This window comes from Tamandua tetradactyla, chromosome 9 (assembly GCF_023851605.1).
Source record: "Tamandua tetradactyla isolate mTamTet1 chromosome 9, mTamTet1.pri, whole genome shotgun sequence".
NCBI lineage: Eukaryota > Metazoa > Chordata > Mammalia > Pilosa > Myrmecophagidae > Tamandua > Tamandua tetradactyla.
In genome coordinates this window covers 40,999,183-41,018,119 of record NC_135335.1, presented here as the reverse complement: position 1 = coordinate 41,018,119, position 18,937 = coordinate 40,999,183, and positions in this window count along the sequence as shown.

Genomic DNA, 18,937 nt, shown 5'->3' with positions numbered 1-18,937 from the left:
TTTGGTTCAGCATTCCTTATACTTCCAATTATTGTTATGTTTATAATGCAGAGTCACATAAAATTGCAAGCATGTGACGGCCCGCTAGATGGTTCCCATTTCCACGTGGTTCCACCTTGTCTGGTAAGCTTGCCAGATTGTTTCCCGCCACCCTGGCTGAAAAGTCATGTCCCCATTGCTAACTTTCTTTCTTAATCCACCCCCTTGTGTTTCTCACTCTTTCTTCAGGGGCCCATTTCTCTATCAGCCATGCAAAGGGACCATGTTCACAGTTACCACACGCCTGTAGGCATTTTTAATTTCTCTTGGAAGGTCCTTCAGCACTCTTCATAGGAAATGCTACTTATCCTTTAAAGTCTAACTCATTTGGGAAACCTTAACTGTTCACCCTACTGGGTTACCTCTCCTCTGATGACCTATAGAAATTCCATGCCTGGAGCAAGAGAGCCATTAAATAAATATTGTTAAATGAAGGAATCAATAAATATGTGATATCTGTGTTTCTCTTCTTTTCATCTTTGCATTATGTGTGATATTATGTAGCTATTTCTATGCTTATGTCTCCAACCAGAATCATTAAATCCTTGATTAGCAAGATAAAGAAACGAAGTTGTATCCATGTTAATTTCCTTATTTTGGTAAGTGCAACATGTTTATGTAAGAGAATGTCCTGTTCTTTAGAAAATACACACACTGATGTATTTAGAACTAAAGGGCATCATATCTGTAACTTACTCCTGACTCAGAAAAAGGAAAGGGCAAGAAAATAAAGTGGATGTGGTAAAATGTTACTATTTGGAGAATCTGGGCATGGAGTATATGAGAATTCTTTATACTGTACTTTCAGTTTCTCTTTAAGTCTTAAATCACATCAAAACAAAAAATTCGAAAGAAAAATAAATGAAGGAAAAGAGAAAAGATGGTATCTTATCAAATGGATTTCTATCTGTGGAGATTAGATAGAATAGCTATAAGGCAAACATTCCAATTAGTCTAAATTATTCCTGAAATCCCTCAAGTCTTCCATAAGATTTCAAATACACACACTTGCATACACAACTGTAGTATATATATAGTAGGTTAGAATTCAGTAACCATTCCACATCCTTCTTGGGTGCTTTTCTGAACTGTAGAAGCTAGAAGGATAAAAACTCTTTCTCAGAAAACCCTGTAGCTCATTTTCTGGATGCAGAATATGTTCTACCAACTGGTACTCACCTGAGCTTCGAAGCACAGCCTGGAAGTGGAGGCTGTCTTCCTGCCGCTCCAGCTGTGTTGCAGGCAAGCATATGGCGGCAGAGCTGTTAGGTTTTCTGCAGCAGCACCCCAGGGTCGCCAGCTCTGGGTGCTAAGCAGTGGCTGTGGCAAAGGCAGTGGCTGGACCTGGTATGCCATGGTCCAGACATGGATCTCAGGGTGTCAAAGGCAGCTGTGTGGGGGACAGATTTCCAGTCCCTAGATTACAGGTCTGGTGTGGGCTCTTGAACACCAGCTCTCCCATTGGGGGTGCCGCCTGTTCCCCACTTTTCTGATGGTGGCATGGCCATACAAGGTAGACCTGAAGGCACAGCCTCTAATATAATCCTCCAACCTTTCCAGTGGTGTTATAAATAACTAATTTCCTGAATTTCTGCCAAATGAAGCTAGAATAATTTGCATTTCTCAGAACTAAGCCCTAATTTATTCGACCCTGAACAGAAAATTTTCTTCTATGCACACTAAATGAAGAATACAAAGCTGTACCAAAGAATGAAAGTAAAATCTAGGTATGGATGAGTGGGTATTCAAACCTTTCTGCCCTTAAGATAACTATCAAATCCCCACCTGTGAAAGGGGATGGAAGGACAATTTTAAATCGTCACCAGTAGGGCCAGATTTAGCCTCATGTTGCTTACTAGTAAAATGTACCTGCTAATAGATTAGTTTGTTCCATGAGCATTAAATAGGAGTATTTTCAGAATTCACTGAGCACTAGATAGATTTAAATTAATTAAATTAGATGCATAGATGAATATTTCTTTGAGTCCTTTCAGAATGCTTAGCACAGTATTTGATTGCTAAGAGAATTCTTGGTGAAATAAGCTATTCAACAGAAAAATGTCAGTCTCCCAAAGGAAAACGCTTGAACCTAATCTGCATAAAATATTTCCACCCCACCCTCTGACCAAGGCTTTTTAAATGAATCAAACACCATGAAGTAAGTCATTTTAAAATCTCATTCCAAATATATTTGATCACATTGTCAATTTTTTAGAGTTTGCAATTTCAAACTTTTAGAAGAAAATAAATCCAACAGGTGCCCACCAAGAAAAAAAAAACTGCACATTAAAATAGTTTAAAAGGATAAACATTTGCAAATAACATATTAAATTTATTCTTTCTTACAAGTGAGAAGTCTCCATTGATTTTCTCAAGTCAAAGTCATCTGGTTAATTAAAAGTTTAATGAGGTAATCAAGTTCTCTTTAGAGGAACTGTCTTCTTTCTTTGAGCCTTTTGTCTTTTACATTATAATTGTAAAGGCTGTCTCAGCAAGTCAGGGAGCAACTTTGTTATTGATCTTCCAAAACCCATTACTTGGGGTTTGGCCTTTGAGATCCATGGTGGAATATATAATGTCTACCTGGGAATTGTTGAAAATGCCAAACATTATTTGAAATGAAAATCAAGGCATTATACAAGTCTAAAGAAGAAGTGAAGAAGTGGTGAGAGAGAAATGAGAAAAGAATAAACGGCTCTTTGAAAATTCTTTGGCGTCCAGGCAAAGAAATAATTATCCCGCATCTTTGCTCCCACTTGGATCAGGGCGCATCCTTTCTTATCTTGAAGGAAAGGAGAGATAGGGGCTGAAGAGCTATATGTTACTTGTTCCTCATTGTTCTCATAGCACTGGCTCCACCCCAATTGGAGTACAGCACTTCAACGGGTTAGTTGCTTACCTATCTATTTCTATGGTTAGATTTTGAGCTTCTCAATCAGAGGATCCCTCAAGATCTAATTGTTGCAGGATGCAGATCCTGAGATGAAGATTAGCATTCGGGAAGCCTATTTAGAAGTACGCTAGAAAACACCACCTGAAGAATTGGAAGGAAAATAAGCAAAACCAGGCAAAGGGAGAAGCTGGGCTGCAATGCACTATGTTATTTGTCACTTATATCCCTAGTTCCCTAGGACTCTGGATAAAATATTACTAAGTGTTTATAAATATTTGTTCAATTATTCTGCACAAAGGAAAGCATGACCAGAGACTCCAGCATCAGGCACCCAGCTCCTTACAATCTGCACTATCTCAGTTGTTTAGTTTCCTAGGCTGCTCAAGATAATATCATAAAATGTATTTGCACAACAGTGTGAATTTATTTGCTCAGGGTTTAAGGCTGGGAAAAATACAAATAAAGGCATCACTCAAGGTGGTGCTTTTTTCCCTAAAGACTGCTGTTCCGGGGCTGGCTGCCAGCCATCCTTGGTTAAGTTTGTCACATGGCAAGGCACATGGCAGCATCTCTAGTCTCTCCCTTCTCTTCCAGATGTCACAGATGTCCACCTTCTGGCTGCTGGCTTATGGCTTTCTCTTTCTCTATCTGAATTTCACTCTGCTAAGGCCTCCAATAATTAAGACCCATCCTGATTGAGGTGGGACTCACCTTAACTGAAGTCATCTCATCAAAAGGTCCTACTTACAATGAGTTCACACTCACAGGAATGGATTAGACTTAAGAACATGTTTTTTCTGAGGCTACGTATAGCTTCAAACCAGCACACTCACATACAGAGTCATGTTTTTGAATGAGTTGGGGTACTGTTTAGAGAATTCTATAAGGAAGTGGGCTGCTCTAAGAAGTTCAGCCACCATAAAGAGATAACAGATCTTACAATGAGGTCATTTCTTTTTCCTTGTCATTTAAATCTCGTAGAGTAAGACATATTTGCAGGAAAGAAGACTAGGGCAGGTTTGTAAGACTTTTCTTCCCCAAGGGTGTAGTGTAACAGAAAACCAAACACAGTGTGATTATTCAACATCTTAAAACCCCATATGGGGGTTATTCAAGGGGTTTGCCTGGACCGAGCGCCCAGTGCTCATTTCTCAATCCAAATCCCAGAGTGCGTTTGACTCTGACTCAGCCTCTGTGATGAAATGAGATCACTATCAGGAGATCTCTATATAATAATAATTTCTTCAAATAGAAAAAAGCATGGCGAGAGCTCTTATGATTTTTATGGGCATATTAAAACAAAAACCTTTAAGCATTCCTATTAAATAAAGCCTTTAATTGTCTACACTTGTTGCATTGGGGATATATATTTTATTCTACATGGAATACAGAAAGAATTGCAGAAATGGGGTACAATATTGGGTAATGATCCTAAAGAGTACACACAAGAGTCCAAAAAGCACAGAACAGACATTATACTTGAAACTATTAAAACTGTACCTCCCATTGAGAAATCCAGTTTTTCGGTGTTAAACCTCTAATGGAGATTTAAGAAAGGGCAGCTTGGATTAAATCCTCCATTTTTTCACAGAAAATCTAGGGGCAAATGTAATCTGGGGACCCCTATGAAGTTTTTATCTAGGAGTTGTCCTCATAAGGAGCTAAGATCTCCCTTAGGGGGAAAGCAAGATAGTCTGAGAAAAGTGACCTCAATAGCCCAAAGTAGAAATGAAATTATGGAAAAGGAGCTGAAAATACTTTATCAGATATCTGTCAGTTGTTCACCAAAGACTGACTTTCGTTTTCCAAAGCCTACAATTATTGGAAGGAAGCAAGTGCCCAGCAAGGACTACATTTTTTAGCACCCCTTTCATCCAGGCAAGACCACTGGATGGATTTCTGACAAATGGAATGTGGGTGGAGGTGATACGTATTACTTCAAGCTGGCCCATGACAGTCTCCCAAGCAATCCTGCCTGTTCTTTCCACTTTGACTATAACATTTATCATTATTTTATCAATTTTACCTGTTTCACTCCAGAATTTTCCAATCATTTATCCATGCATAAATACATTCAATAAATATTTTTTGAGTGTCCATAATAGGCCAGGAACTATTCCAGGTACTAGAGATATAGTAGGAAAAAAACCAGAGACATCCTTGCTCTCAGGGGCTCATATTCTTGTAAAGAATTTAGATAATAAAGAAGTAAAGTTAATCCATGAAAAAAATATTTTAGATGGTAAAACAGCTTATAGAGGGAGTGACATCAGCACAATGCCAGAGTGAGAAACCCCAGGGCTCTGTGACCCCACAGCAGCATTGAAAAGCCAGCAGAAACTGGCAGAACCAACTTTCTCAGAATTTAAGAAAACAGAGGGTTGCAGTAATCAAATGAACACCAAATTAAGAAAAAAGCAACTTAAAACTGCTAAGAAAACCTCATGGCTACTTTTGCACCCCTCCTTCATCCCCTCCCTAGCTTGGTGCAGCACCAGTGAACATACCCCCTGAAAGTCCCTGGACGTGGATGCATGCTAGATGCATATGTGGATGTATAAGGCCTGCACCAAGCTGTTGGGTGCCAGCCTGAAGGACTGATATGAGGCTCTCACCTCTTCTCAGTTATCCCTAAACTTGCTCTGGGTGTAGAAGCAGCATGCATGACCACTAAAACACCATAAGCAATCACACCACAGCTGCCTGGTATGTTAATGGTAGGCACATACAATAGGACTGTGAATTGGAAGGAAAAGCTGGGAATTTCTAAGGGGAAGTTGGGCACATTTGGAATAACTGTGTATGTACTGGTTTGATGCTATTATGTACCCCAGAAAAGCCATGTCCTTTAATCCTCATTCAATATTGCTGGGTGGGGCCTTTTTGACTGTTCCCATGGAGATATAACCCACCCAATTGTGGGTGGTAACTTTTGATTAGATGGTTTCCATGGAGATGTGTCTCCACCCATTCAAGGTGAGTTGTTTACTGGAGCCCTTTAAGAGGGGCTCATCAATTCCCCCATATACACTGTTTTAGTTTGTAAGCTGCTGGAATGCAATATATCAGAAACAGAACAGCTTTTAAAAAGGGGAATTTATTTTTTAAAAAAAGCTTTAAAGCTACCAGAACCAACAGAGCCCATACAGCTAAAGACCGTTGGAGATGAAGAAAGAAAATGCCCTCAGTATAGCAGTTGAAGAAGCCTAGCAAGAAAGCTAGCAGAAGTCACCATGTACATTTCCAGCTGAGAAACCCTGAACACCATAGGCCTTCTTGAACAGGGTATCTTTCCCGGGATACCTTAATTTGAACATTTTTATAGCTTTGCCTTAATTTGGACATTTTTACAGCCTTAGAACTGTAAACTTGCAACTTAATAAATTTCCCTTTTTAAAGCTGTTTTGTCTCTGGTATATTGCATTCTGGCAACTTACAAACTAAAACAGCATATATGGGGGAATTGATAAGGCCTTACCTGCATACCCAGGACAAGACAATTGCTCAAAATAGACCTGAGAGGATCCTGTGCTCCCACCTTGAACTATCCTGTAGGTTCACCGTAAGATTGGCTAACAACTGATGGTCAGCAGCAGCACAAAGCCGATCTGCAGAGACTGGGAAAGATGCTTACTTTAGTTTTTAATTGTGGTGGTGGTGACTGTTAGCTCCTGTCATTCAACCAAAACTTGAACACAGGTTAAGGAAACACTTCAGTAATTACATGCATGAAGGAATACAGTCTTGCATAAATAGTTTTGAGAAAAAAATCACTGATAAAATAGACCACAGCTTTTAACAATTAGGGGGGAAAACAGCAAATGCTGAGGAAGGAGGAGAATCTGATTTCCAGGGTTAACACATTAAAATATTCATATGCCAAGGTTTAAAAAAAAATCATGAGGCAGGAAAAGAAACAGGAAAAGATGGGCCATTAAAAGAAATCAAATAAAATGGCAGAAACAGTTATGACAAAGACCAGACATTGGCCTTACAAGAACTTTAAGAAATATTGTCTCAAGTATATTCAAAGAACTAAAGCAGCACAAGGATAAAGAGCTAAAATGCAAATGCATAAAAAGCAATTATAAATCTATGGTTTGGAGCATACAGTACACAAAGATGTACAACATCCAAGTTTTATCACAATGTATATTGTGAGGAGATAGTGCAAAGGGGAGTGAATAGAAGGGTGTAGGAACAAATTTTGTCTATGGTGCTGAACTGAGATCATATCAAATCAAACAAGATTGTCATAGATTAAGGATATTAAATTTAAGCCCATGATGATCACAAAGAAAATAAAAACATAGGCACAAAAGGCTACGAGAAAAGATTCCAAATGGTTCACTACAAAAGACCAACTAAACATTAGTGCAATAGAAAAAGAATTACAAAGGCTAAACAGCAAAATGATGGAGGAAAGACCTGTATTTTTTTAGTGATTTTATATGTAAATAGATTAAACTCTCAAGTCAAAAGACAGAGATGGGCAGAATGGATGGAAAAGTATGACCCAATTACATGCTGTCTGCAAAAGACTAACTACTTTAAGTCAAAGATACACATAGATTGATAGTGAAAGGATAGGAAAAAATATATACCATGCAAGTAGTAAACAGAAGAGAGCTGGGTGGCTATGCTAATAGAAAATAAAATAGACTTTAAGTAAAAACAGCAACAAGGGACAAAGCTGGTCATTACATACTGATAAATGGAACAATCAGGAAGATGGAACACTTATAAATATACCTGTACCTAACAGTGAGCTCTAAAATAAATGAAAGACATACTGACAGATTTGAAGGAAGAAATTGATGGTTCTACATAAATAGAAGGAAACTTTAATACACCACTCTCAATAATGGATAGAACATCTAGTCAGAAGACCAGTAAGGACAGGACTTGAATGATACACTAACCAACCTAACAGATATATAGAACACTGCAGACAATGAAAACAAAACAGTCATTCTTCTTGAGTGCACATGGATCATTCTAAAAGATAGATCATATGTTGGGTAATCATACAATGTATATCCTCTGACCAAATCAGAATTAAGTTAATAATCAATAATAGAGGGAAAAAGGTAAAATTCACAAATATGTGGAAGTTAAATAACATATTCATAAACAAACAGTGGGTTAAGGAGGAAATCATAAGGGAAATTAGGAAATAACGATGCAAATGAAAATAGAATATAGCAAAAATTATGGGATGCAGCAAAAGCAGTGCTAAGAGGGCAGTTTATAGCTCTAAATCCTCACTTTAAAAAAGTCACAGCAAAGCCGGGGGGTGGGGTGTAAGGGTAGTTCAGTGGTAGAAATTTCGCCTGCCATTAGGAGACCCAGGTTCAATTCCTGGCCTATGCACTTCCTAAACAAACAAACAAAAGAACAAACAAACAAACAAAAATCAACAAATGGTGCTGCAATAATGGAATACTAATATGGGAAAAGAATGAAATGTGACCCCGCAATACAGTATACAAAAAAATAAAATTAAAAAATAAAGAAAAATAAAAAGCAAGAGCAGTGCTATGAGGGCAGTTTATAGCTCTAAATACTTACATTAAAAACAAGAAATTAAATCAGAGTCCTGACCTCAAAACTGGGAGAACTAGACAAAGAAGAGCAAACTAAACCCAAAGGAAAAAGGAAGGAAATAACAAAGATTGCAGCAGAGATAAATAAAGTAGAAAACAAAAAAATAATAGGGAATCAACAAAACCAAAATTTGGCCCCCTGAAAAGATAACAAAATCAACAAACTTTAACTAGACAGACAATGAAAAAAAGAATGAGGATACAAATAATGAAAATCAGAAATGGAAAGGGAAATGTTACTACTGACCTGTATGAAACAAAAAGGACTATAAGTGGGCAAATGTATGCCAAGAAATTAGATAACCTAGAAGAAATGGAAAAATTCTCAGAAACACACAAACTACCTACATTGACTCAAGAAGAATCAGAAGAACTCAACAAATTACTAGTAGAGTTTGAAACAATCATCAAAAACCTCCCAACAAAGAATAGCCTGGGACCAGATGGTTTCACAGGGGAATTGTATCAAATATTCCAAGAAGACTTAACACCAGTTCTACTGAAACTCTTCCAAAAAATTGAATAGAGAATATTCCTTAATATATTCTACAAGGCCAACATCACCCTCATACCAAGCCAGACAAAGATACCACAAGAAAAGAAAACTACAGACTAATAACTCTAATGAATACAGTTGCAAAACTCCTCAACCAAATATCAACCAACTGAATCCAACAGCATATTAAAAGAACTAGATCACTAGACATCATGATCAAGGATTTGTCCCTTGAATCAATGCAAGGTTGATTCAACATGAGAAAATCAATTAAAGTTATGCATCACATTAACCAGAATGAAGAGAAAAAACCACATGATCATCTCAATTGGCAAAGAAAAGACATTTGACAAAACACAGCACCCTTTCTTGATAAAAACACTAGGAAAAGAAGGAAACTTTCACAACATGATAAAGTGCATATATGAAAAGCTAACACCAAACATCATACTTAATGGTGAAAGACTGAAAGCTTTCCCTCTAAGATCAGGAACAAGACAAGAGTACCCATGGTCACCACTGTTATTCAAAACTCTACTGGAAGTACTTAGGCAAGAAAAAGAAAAGGCATCCAAATTTGAAAAAAATAAGCAAAACTATCCCTATTTGAAGATGATATTATATTATGTACAGAAAATCCTGAATAACCCACAACAAAGCTCTAAGAGCTAACAAATATATTCTGCAAAGTGGCAGAGTACAAGATCAATACCCCAAAATAAGAAATGTTTCTATGCACAAGCATTGAACAATTGGAACAAGAAATCAAGGCAAAAATTCCATACACAAGAGCAACTAAAAGAATCAAATATCTAGAAACAAATCTAACCAAGGATATAAAAGGAATGTAGGCAGAGAACTTCAAAACATTGCTAAAAGAAATCAAAGAAGACCTAAATAAATGAAAGTATATTCCATGTTCATGGATTGCAAGGCTAAAAATCATTAAGACACCAACACTATCCAAAGAAATGCATAGGTTAAATACAATACCAATCAAAATTCCAACAACATTTTTTGAAGAAATGGAAACACCAATCACCAAAATTATTTGAAAGGGTAAGGGGCTCTGAATAACTAAATCAATCTTGAAACAGAAAAATGAAGTTAGAAGACTCACACTTCCTGATAAAACCACAGTAATCAAAACAGCATGGCACTGGCACAAGGACAGACATAATGACAAATGAAATTGAACTGAGAGCTCAGAAATCAACCCTTACATTTACAGACAACAAATTTTCAACAAGGTGGCAAAGACTACTCAATTGAGAAAGAATAGTCTATTCAACAAATGGTGCTGAGAAAATTGGGTAGCCATTTGCAAAAAAGAAAAGAAAAGGAGAAGGAGGAGGAGGATCCCTACCTCATACCATATACAAAACTCAACTCCAAATGGATCAAAGACCTAAATATAAAAGCCACAACTAAAAACTCCTAGAAGAAAATATAGGGAAGCAGCTTCAGGACCTTATGTTAGGCAATGCTTTCTTAGACTTTATACCCACAGCACAAGGGGAAAAAAATAGATAAATGGGACAGCAACAAAATAAAAAACTTTGCTCCTTAAAAAACTTTAGGAGGAAAATAAAAAGAGAAATGAGAGAAAATATTTGGAAACCACATATACAAAAAAGGATTAATATCCAGTGTATTTAAAGAAATCCTTCTAGTTAACAACAACCAAAAAAAACCAATTTTAAAAATGGACAAAACACTCGAATAAACAGCTTTCCAAAGAAGATAGCTAGAAAGCACATGAAAAGATGATCAATATCATTAGCCATCATGGAAATGTAAGTCAAAAACACAATGAGATACCATTTCACACCCATTAGAATGTCTGCTATTTTGAAGAAAGAGAAAATAATAAGTGCTGGAGATGATGCAGAGAAACAGGAGTACTCCTTCATTACTGGTAGGAATCTAAAATGGTGTAGTTGCTGTGAAAGACAATTTGTCAGTTCCTCAGAAAGTTAAATATAGTACCATCATATGACCCAGCAGTCTCACAACTAGGTATATACCCAAAAGCATTTAAAGCAGGGGCTCAAACAGATATTTTCACATTGATGTTCACAGCAGTATTACTCACAATTTGCAAAAGATAGAAGCAACCCATGTCCATCAAATAATGAATGGATAAATGTTATATACACACACAATGGAATATTATTCAGCCATAAAAAGGAATGAAGTCCTGATATATGCAAAAACATGGATGAACCCTAAAGATATCATATTTAATTAAATAAGTCAGATAGCAAAGGATAATATTGTGTGAGCTCACTGATTTGAAGCAATTGGAATAAGGAAATTCAGAGTCAGAATCTAGAATATAAGTTACCAGGCAACAGGGAGCAGAGACAAAGAGAATAGGAAATGAGAAGTTGAGGCTTAAAATGTACAGTTCCTATTTGGAATGACAGAAATTTTTGGTAATGGATGGTGCTGATGGTAGCACAACATTGCCAATGCAATTAATAGCACTGAAATAAATACCTAAATATGATTAAAAGGGGAAATGTTAGATTGTACATATGGTAACTGAATAAATTTTCTTTTAAATCCATGAAACTATATTACATAAACAGCAAACTCTAAGTTAAACCATATACTTTAATTTATAGAAACATAAAATGTGCTATCATCAATTGTAACAAATATTCCAACCCAATGAAAAGTGTCGGTGGTAGGGTGAGATAAGGGAACCCTGTATTTTATGCTGGTTCTGTAAACCCACAACTTCTCTAATAAAGGAATAAGACAAAAGAAGTAATGGGAAAATGAGAGGTATAAAACATATGTGACTTGCAAAAACCAAATAATAGAAAACTTATTCTGAAATTCTGCTATCATAATTATTCTAAATGTAAATGGATTAAACTCTCCAATTGAAAGGCAGAAATTGGAAGAATGTATAAAAAAGCATTAGCCAGGGTGGGGCAATAGTAGCTCAGTGGCAGAATTCTTGCCTGCCAAACCAGAGACCTGGGTTCGATTCCTGGTATCTGCCCATGTAAATTTAAAAAATGAAATAAAATAAAATTTTAAAAAAAGCATTACCCAACTCTGTTTTTACATGAGATCCACATTAAATTCAAAGACACAAATAGGTTAAAGTGAAAGATGAAAAAATATTCCACACAAATAGTAGACAAAAAAGAACTGGGATGGCTTTACTAAAACCAGACAAAGTAGAGTTCAAGTCCAAATCTGCTACAAAGGAACAAATAAAACTATATATTGATAAATGATCAAATCAACAAGACGTAATGATTATAAATATATGCATGTAACAGAACCCACAAAAATATGGAGCAAATAATTTTTACTAGTATGACAGAGGATTTTTATTTTAATATATTTTAATTTTCTAGATTCTACAAATAAATAGAGCTTAATAATAAAATGCAAACATTGCTAAAGGTATAATGCAATTTTCATAGCTTAAAAGAATATAATTTAAGAGAACACATTTCCCTAATACAGACAAAGAGGAATCTAAATAAATACAGTACAAAGGCATTTAAAAATAAATGCCACAAAATTATTTTTCTAGAAAGCATTAAATGATATTCCATGCCTTTGGGGCATTCTTGTATTTCCAAAGGTGACCCAATCTGCCTTCTATATAGAACCCCATAAGCCCCGATTTAGGTGAATTTAAGGGAGAAATAGCTCTACATTAATAGTAGGACTTTAACACACTATTGAATAATGGGTAGAACATCTAGACAGAAGATCAATAAGGAAATCAAGAACTTGAACAATACTGTATATCATCTAGACCAAACAGACACAAATAGACATTCTACCAACAACAGAAGACATAAATAGAATACTCAACCACCGCAGACAATAGCAGAATGCAAATTCCTCTCAAGTCACATCAGTGATTCTCTAGGATAGGCCATGTGTTGGGTTATAAAACACTTCTTAATAAATTGAAATCATACAAAACACCTTCACCAACTACAGTGGAATGAAGCCAGTAATCAAAACAATAAGAAAACTGGAAAATTCACAAATACATGGAAACAGGGAATACACCCTTAAACAACCAACGGGTCAAGGAATAAATCACAAGAGATATCAGAAAATATCTGGAGACAAATGAAAACAGAAACACAACATAAAAAAACTTAAAGTCTTGAGAGGGAAATTTACAGTTCTAAATACTTGCATTAATAAAGAAGAAATCTCTCACATCAGTAACCTAACCTCATGACGGAAAGAACAAGAAAAAGAAAAGTAAACTAAACCCAAGTTAGCAAAAGGAAAGAAATAATAAAGATTAGAGAGGAGATAAATGAAATAGGTAATACAAATATAATCAAAAGAATTAAGAAAAGGACCCTGTGCTGGTTTGAAAGGATTTATGTACCCTAGAAAAGCCATGTTTTAACACTAATCAATCTTGTAAGATCAACAGTTTCTTCTAATCCCTATTCAGTACTATAGGTTGGAAACTTGCTTAAGTTATCTCCACAGAGATATGACTCAATCAATTGTGCGTATTAAACTCGATCAGATGGAGACATGTCTCCACCCATTCTATGTGGGTCTTGATTAGTTTACTGGAATCCTATAAAAGATGAGATATTTTGGAGAGAATGTCCTTTTGAGAATGACAAGAAAGCCATAGCAGACCCAAGCAGAACCACGAGGCCAAGAGAACCGCAGAGTCCACCAGCCAGCAACTTTTGGAGATTCTGAGAGAGCAGAAAATAATGAGAACCAGAGCCCACACTATTCCCAGGGGAGCTTCATGAAACAAAAAGCCAGAAGAGAAAGCCAGAAGACTTCACCACATGCCCTTCCAACAGAGAGAGAAACAGTGAACATGATCAGCCTTCTTAAACCAAGATATCTGCCTCTGGATGCCTTAAATTAAACATTTCTATAGACTTCTTTAACTGGCCTTAAAACTCTAAACTTGCAACTTATTAAATTCCCCCCTTTAAAGCCAGTCCATTCCTGGTATATTGCATTTCAGCAGCTAGCAAACCAGAACAGAACCCAAAAGTCAACTATTTGAAGTGACTGACAAAATTGCAAAACTCTAGCTTGACTGACAAAGATTAAAAAAGGAGCGAGAGAGAGAGGATGCAAATAACTAAAATCAGAAATGAAAGAAGGGACATTATTACTGACCTTACAGAAATAAAAAGGTTATAAGTTACTATGAAAAACTGTATGCCAACAAATTAGAAAACCTAGAGGAAATGGACAAATCCTAGAAAGATATAAATTACCTAAAATGACTCATGAAGTAAAAGAAAGTCTCAATAGACCATAACAAAAACCTCCCAACGAAGAAAAATCCAGGAGCAGATGACATTATTGGTGAATTTTATCCAAGATTCAAAGGAGAATTAATACTAATTCTTCTCCAAGTCTTTAAAAAAATGAGGAGGAAGGAAAATTCCTAACTTGTTCCATGAGGCCAGCATTACCTAATAGCAAAACCAGATAAAGATATCACAAGCAAAGAAAATTACAGTACAATATTCCTTATGAACATAGATGCAAAAGTCCTAAACAAAATTCTAGGAAACTGAATCCAACCACATATAAAATGTTTATGCACCATGACCAGGTAGAATTGATTCTAGGAGAGCAAGGATGGTTCAACATAGGAAAATATCCATGTACTATACCACATTAGTAGAAAGAAATAATAAAACCACATGATAACATCAATTGATACAGAAAAGACAAAATCCATCAACCTTTCTTGATAAAAGCACCCTGAAAAGAAGGAATATAAGGAACTTCATCAGCATGATAAAGGCAGTATATATAATACCCAGAGTTAACATCATACTAAATGATAAAATACTAAAAGCTTTTCCCCCAATACAAAGATGCCCACTCACCACTGCTATACAACATTGTACTAAAAGTTCTAGCCAGATTAATTAGGCAAGAAAAAAATAAAAGGCACCCAAATTGGAAAGGAAGAAATAAACTACCTCTACTAATAACTGACAGGTTTCTAAATATAGAAAATCCCAAAGAATCTACAAGAAATCTATTAGGGCTAATAAATAAATTCAGCCACGTGGCAATGTACAAGATCAGCAAACACATATCAAGTTGGGTTTCTATAAACTGGCAAAGGACAATTTGAAAATGAGATCAAGGGATCATTTCCATTTATAATAGCATCTAAAAGAATAAAATATCTAGGAATAAATTTAACAAAGAATGTAAAAGGCTTGTGCACTTTGAAAACTATGAAACACAACTGAAAGAAACTAAAGAAGACATAAATCATTAGAAAGATGTCCTTAATTACAATCGCTAGTGTTTTTGTTTGTTTGTCTTTTGTATTTTGTTTCTTGGAAAAGAAGCTGGAGGACTCATATTTCCCGGTTTCAAAATTTGCTACAAAGCTACAGTAATCAAAACAGTGTATGTATACTGGTATAAGGAGAGACAAATAGACCAAATGGAGTAGAATTTAGAATTCAGAAATAAACCTACACATAGGTAGCCAATTGATTTTTTTTACAAGAGTGGCAAGTCTAATCAATGGGATAAATAATAGTCTCCTCAGCAAATGGTGTGGCAAAACTGGAGAGCCACATGCCAAAGTATGAAATTGGACCCTGTTCTAGCTTGCTAGCTGCCGGAATACAATATACCAGACATGGAATGGCTTTTAAAAAGGGGAATTTAATAAGTCATAAGTTTACAGTTCTAAGGCCAAGAAAATGTCCCAATTTAAAAAACAAAAAATCAATTCTATAGAAATGTCCAATCAGAGGCATCCAGGGAAAGATACCTTGGTTCAAGGAGGCCGAGGAAGTTCAGGGTTTCTCTCTCAAGTGAGAAGGCACATGGCAAAAACAATCAGGGTTTCTCATCTGGAGAGGCACATAGCAAACATGGCATCATCTGCTAGCTTTCTCTCCTATCTTTCTGTTTCATGAAGCTCCCTGGGAAGCATTTTCTTTCTTCATCTCCAAAGGCTGCTGGCTGGTAGACTCTCTGCTTTTCATGGTTATGTCATTCTGCTCTCTCAGAATCTTCCTCATTCTCAAAACATTTCTTCTTTCATAGAATTCAGTAAGCTAATCAAGACCCATCTGAATGGGAGACACATCTCCACCTAATCCAGTTTAACAACTGTTCTTGACTGAGACACATCTCCAGGGAGATAATCTAATTAAAGTTTCAAACATATAGTACTGAATAGGGATTAGAAGAAACAGCTGCCTTTACAAAAGTGGGATTAGGATTAAAACATGGCTTTTCTAGGGTACATACATCCTTTCAAACAGGCACAGACCCATACCTCACACTATATACAAAGCAACTCAAAGCATCCTAAATATAAGAGCTAAGATCAGAAAGCTGAGAAGAAAACAAAGGGAACATCTTCAGGATCTCGTATTAGGCAATGGATTCTTAGATATGACACCAACACATTGGCAACTAAAGGAAAGATAGATAAATTTGATGTCATCCAAGTTAAAAATTTTGTGCCAAGGACAGTATTAAGAACGTGACTATACAACATATAGAATGGGAGAAATGTTTGTAACTCATTCTGAAAGGGTTTAATGTCCATAGTATAAAAAGATTCCTATAACCCAACAACAAAAAGACAACCCAATTAAAAATGGTCAAAGGACTTCAATAGATATTTATCCAATGAAGACATGCAAATGGTCAATGAGCACATAAAAAGATACTCAACATCATTAGGTATGGAAATTCAAATCAAAACCACAGTGAGAAACCACTTCACACCTACAAGGATGGCTATTATTACAAAAATGAAAAATAATGAGTGCTGGTAAGGATGTGAAAAAAGGAGTATTTCTCATGCATTTTTGGTGAGAACGTAAAATGGTGTGGCCACTGTGGAACACAGTTTGGTAGTTCCTCAGAAAAGTAAATATAGAATTACCAGACAGCATGGCAATTCCATGTCTAGGTATAAACCCTAAAGAATTGAAAATAGGAATTAGAACATATATTTGCATATCAATATTCACAGCAGCGTTATTCACAATTGCCAAAAGATGGAAGCAATCCAAGTGTCTGTCAAGAGATGAGTCGATAAAGGAAATATGGTGTAAGCATACAATGGAATATCATTCAGCGATGAAGGGAATGAAGTTCAATACATGTGAGAACATGGATGAACCTTGAAGACATTGTTCTGATTGAAAAAAAAAGCCAGACACATAGGGACAAATACTGTATGATTTCACAGATGTGAAATATTTCAAATAAGTAATGTAATTCTAACACTCTGTCTGGGTTATTTCTGTAAAAAGAATCTTCCCCTCATCAACAGTATGTTACCCTGATGCAGTTCATGTAGTAAAAGTCAAATAAATGCTTAGCTTTATCCCTTTATTTACCAGCTTTCTGAATAATTAGTTGGTTCCCCAGTCAGGCCATTACTTTGATGGCACCTGCAAAAAGGTGGTATAGGAGGGGAGCTACCCAGTATAATAATTTCATACCTGCTAAAGCAAATATCAAACATTGGCTTGGCTTAGGAAATACCAAATAATAGCTTGCCTCTTGGTTTCAGGGGCTAGAAAGCTTGCTCGCTGCTGGGATTGGTATCTTCTGGTTGGCCAAGAATCTTTGGAGTCCCCTGGCTTTTCCATCACATGGCAATTCACACAGCAGCATCTTCTTCTCTTCTGTGTTCCGTTAACTTCCAACTTCTGTGGCATTCCATGGATTCTCCCTCTGTGTTCAAATTCTTTTGCTTATAAGGACTTCAGCCCCATTGGATTAAAGCCCACCATCTTCGTGTTTGGACACACCAGCTCCTCTTTACAACTGGGTTCACACCCGTGGGACCAGGGCTTGGGACCTGAGCATGCCTTTTGTGGGGGATGTGAGTCAATCCCCAATACTCAATTTGCATTATATCTGTGGGGTTCTGTTGATAAAAGGGAAATTAAAAATAGTAGGGATGGTGGAGAATCTGAGCATAAGTCCCCCAAAGATGCACCCCAGTGTGTTAGCATCACAGACACCCTAGGAAATCAAGCACTTGCCATTTCTCAGCACTTCTAACTTTTCTTCCATGGGGAAGTGTGTTATAGAATACATGCCAGGCCTTATTAAACCAGTTTCCCTATCCAAAGAAAACGGAGGCCCCAGATACAATCAATACCCTGGCTCTGATGATAAACAAAGACAGAAGAACCTGTGAGCTCTGGCTGGTATTTGTAATTACTGCCTCTGTAGGCATTCAATTACAGCTAATGAAAAGGTGACAGGGCTTTCCCTTGCTAACAGAAGAGTATTTCCACGTGCTCCCTGGCATGCATGCAGCTGATACCTGGTGTTTCTTCTTTCCTCCCCACATTTAGTTCACTCCACTAGCACAGTTTCCCTAGTATATGAAAACTCTAAATGCCACGGCATCTCCCCTAATGGAATTTTCTCAGAAGAAATCCATTTGCTCATCATAGTGCTATCTTGCTGAGCCACTCCTTGGCCTTCACCCAGACCGTCAGCATGATTCACTGACATTCAGTTACTCAGGTGGATTGCTTGAAAGCAGAGAGGTGAACTCAGGTTAGCAGCATTGCTTGTAAGTAGTCAGCTAAAAGCTTTTACTTACAAGCCAGGCAGCAAAAGCAGCTGCTGCCACTTTTCAATATTACAGCTCAGGATGTATGCAATGTGTGTGTACTTTATGTCTTTTTTTTTTTTCATTGAAATACATGCCATTAGGGAACAATCAGTTTTGTCTCCAAGGAACTAAGTATTGAGTACATCCATTGAGTGCCCCCCAGCAACCATTTCCTTTTCTGGTCAGTGTATCTTTGGTGTCCATTCCTTGTATTGGATACTGGCAATGACTTGGTTAGATCCCTTTTCTGGCAGGTGCATCCATTCTTGGCTGCTATGTGT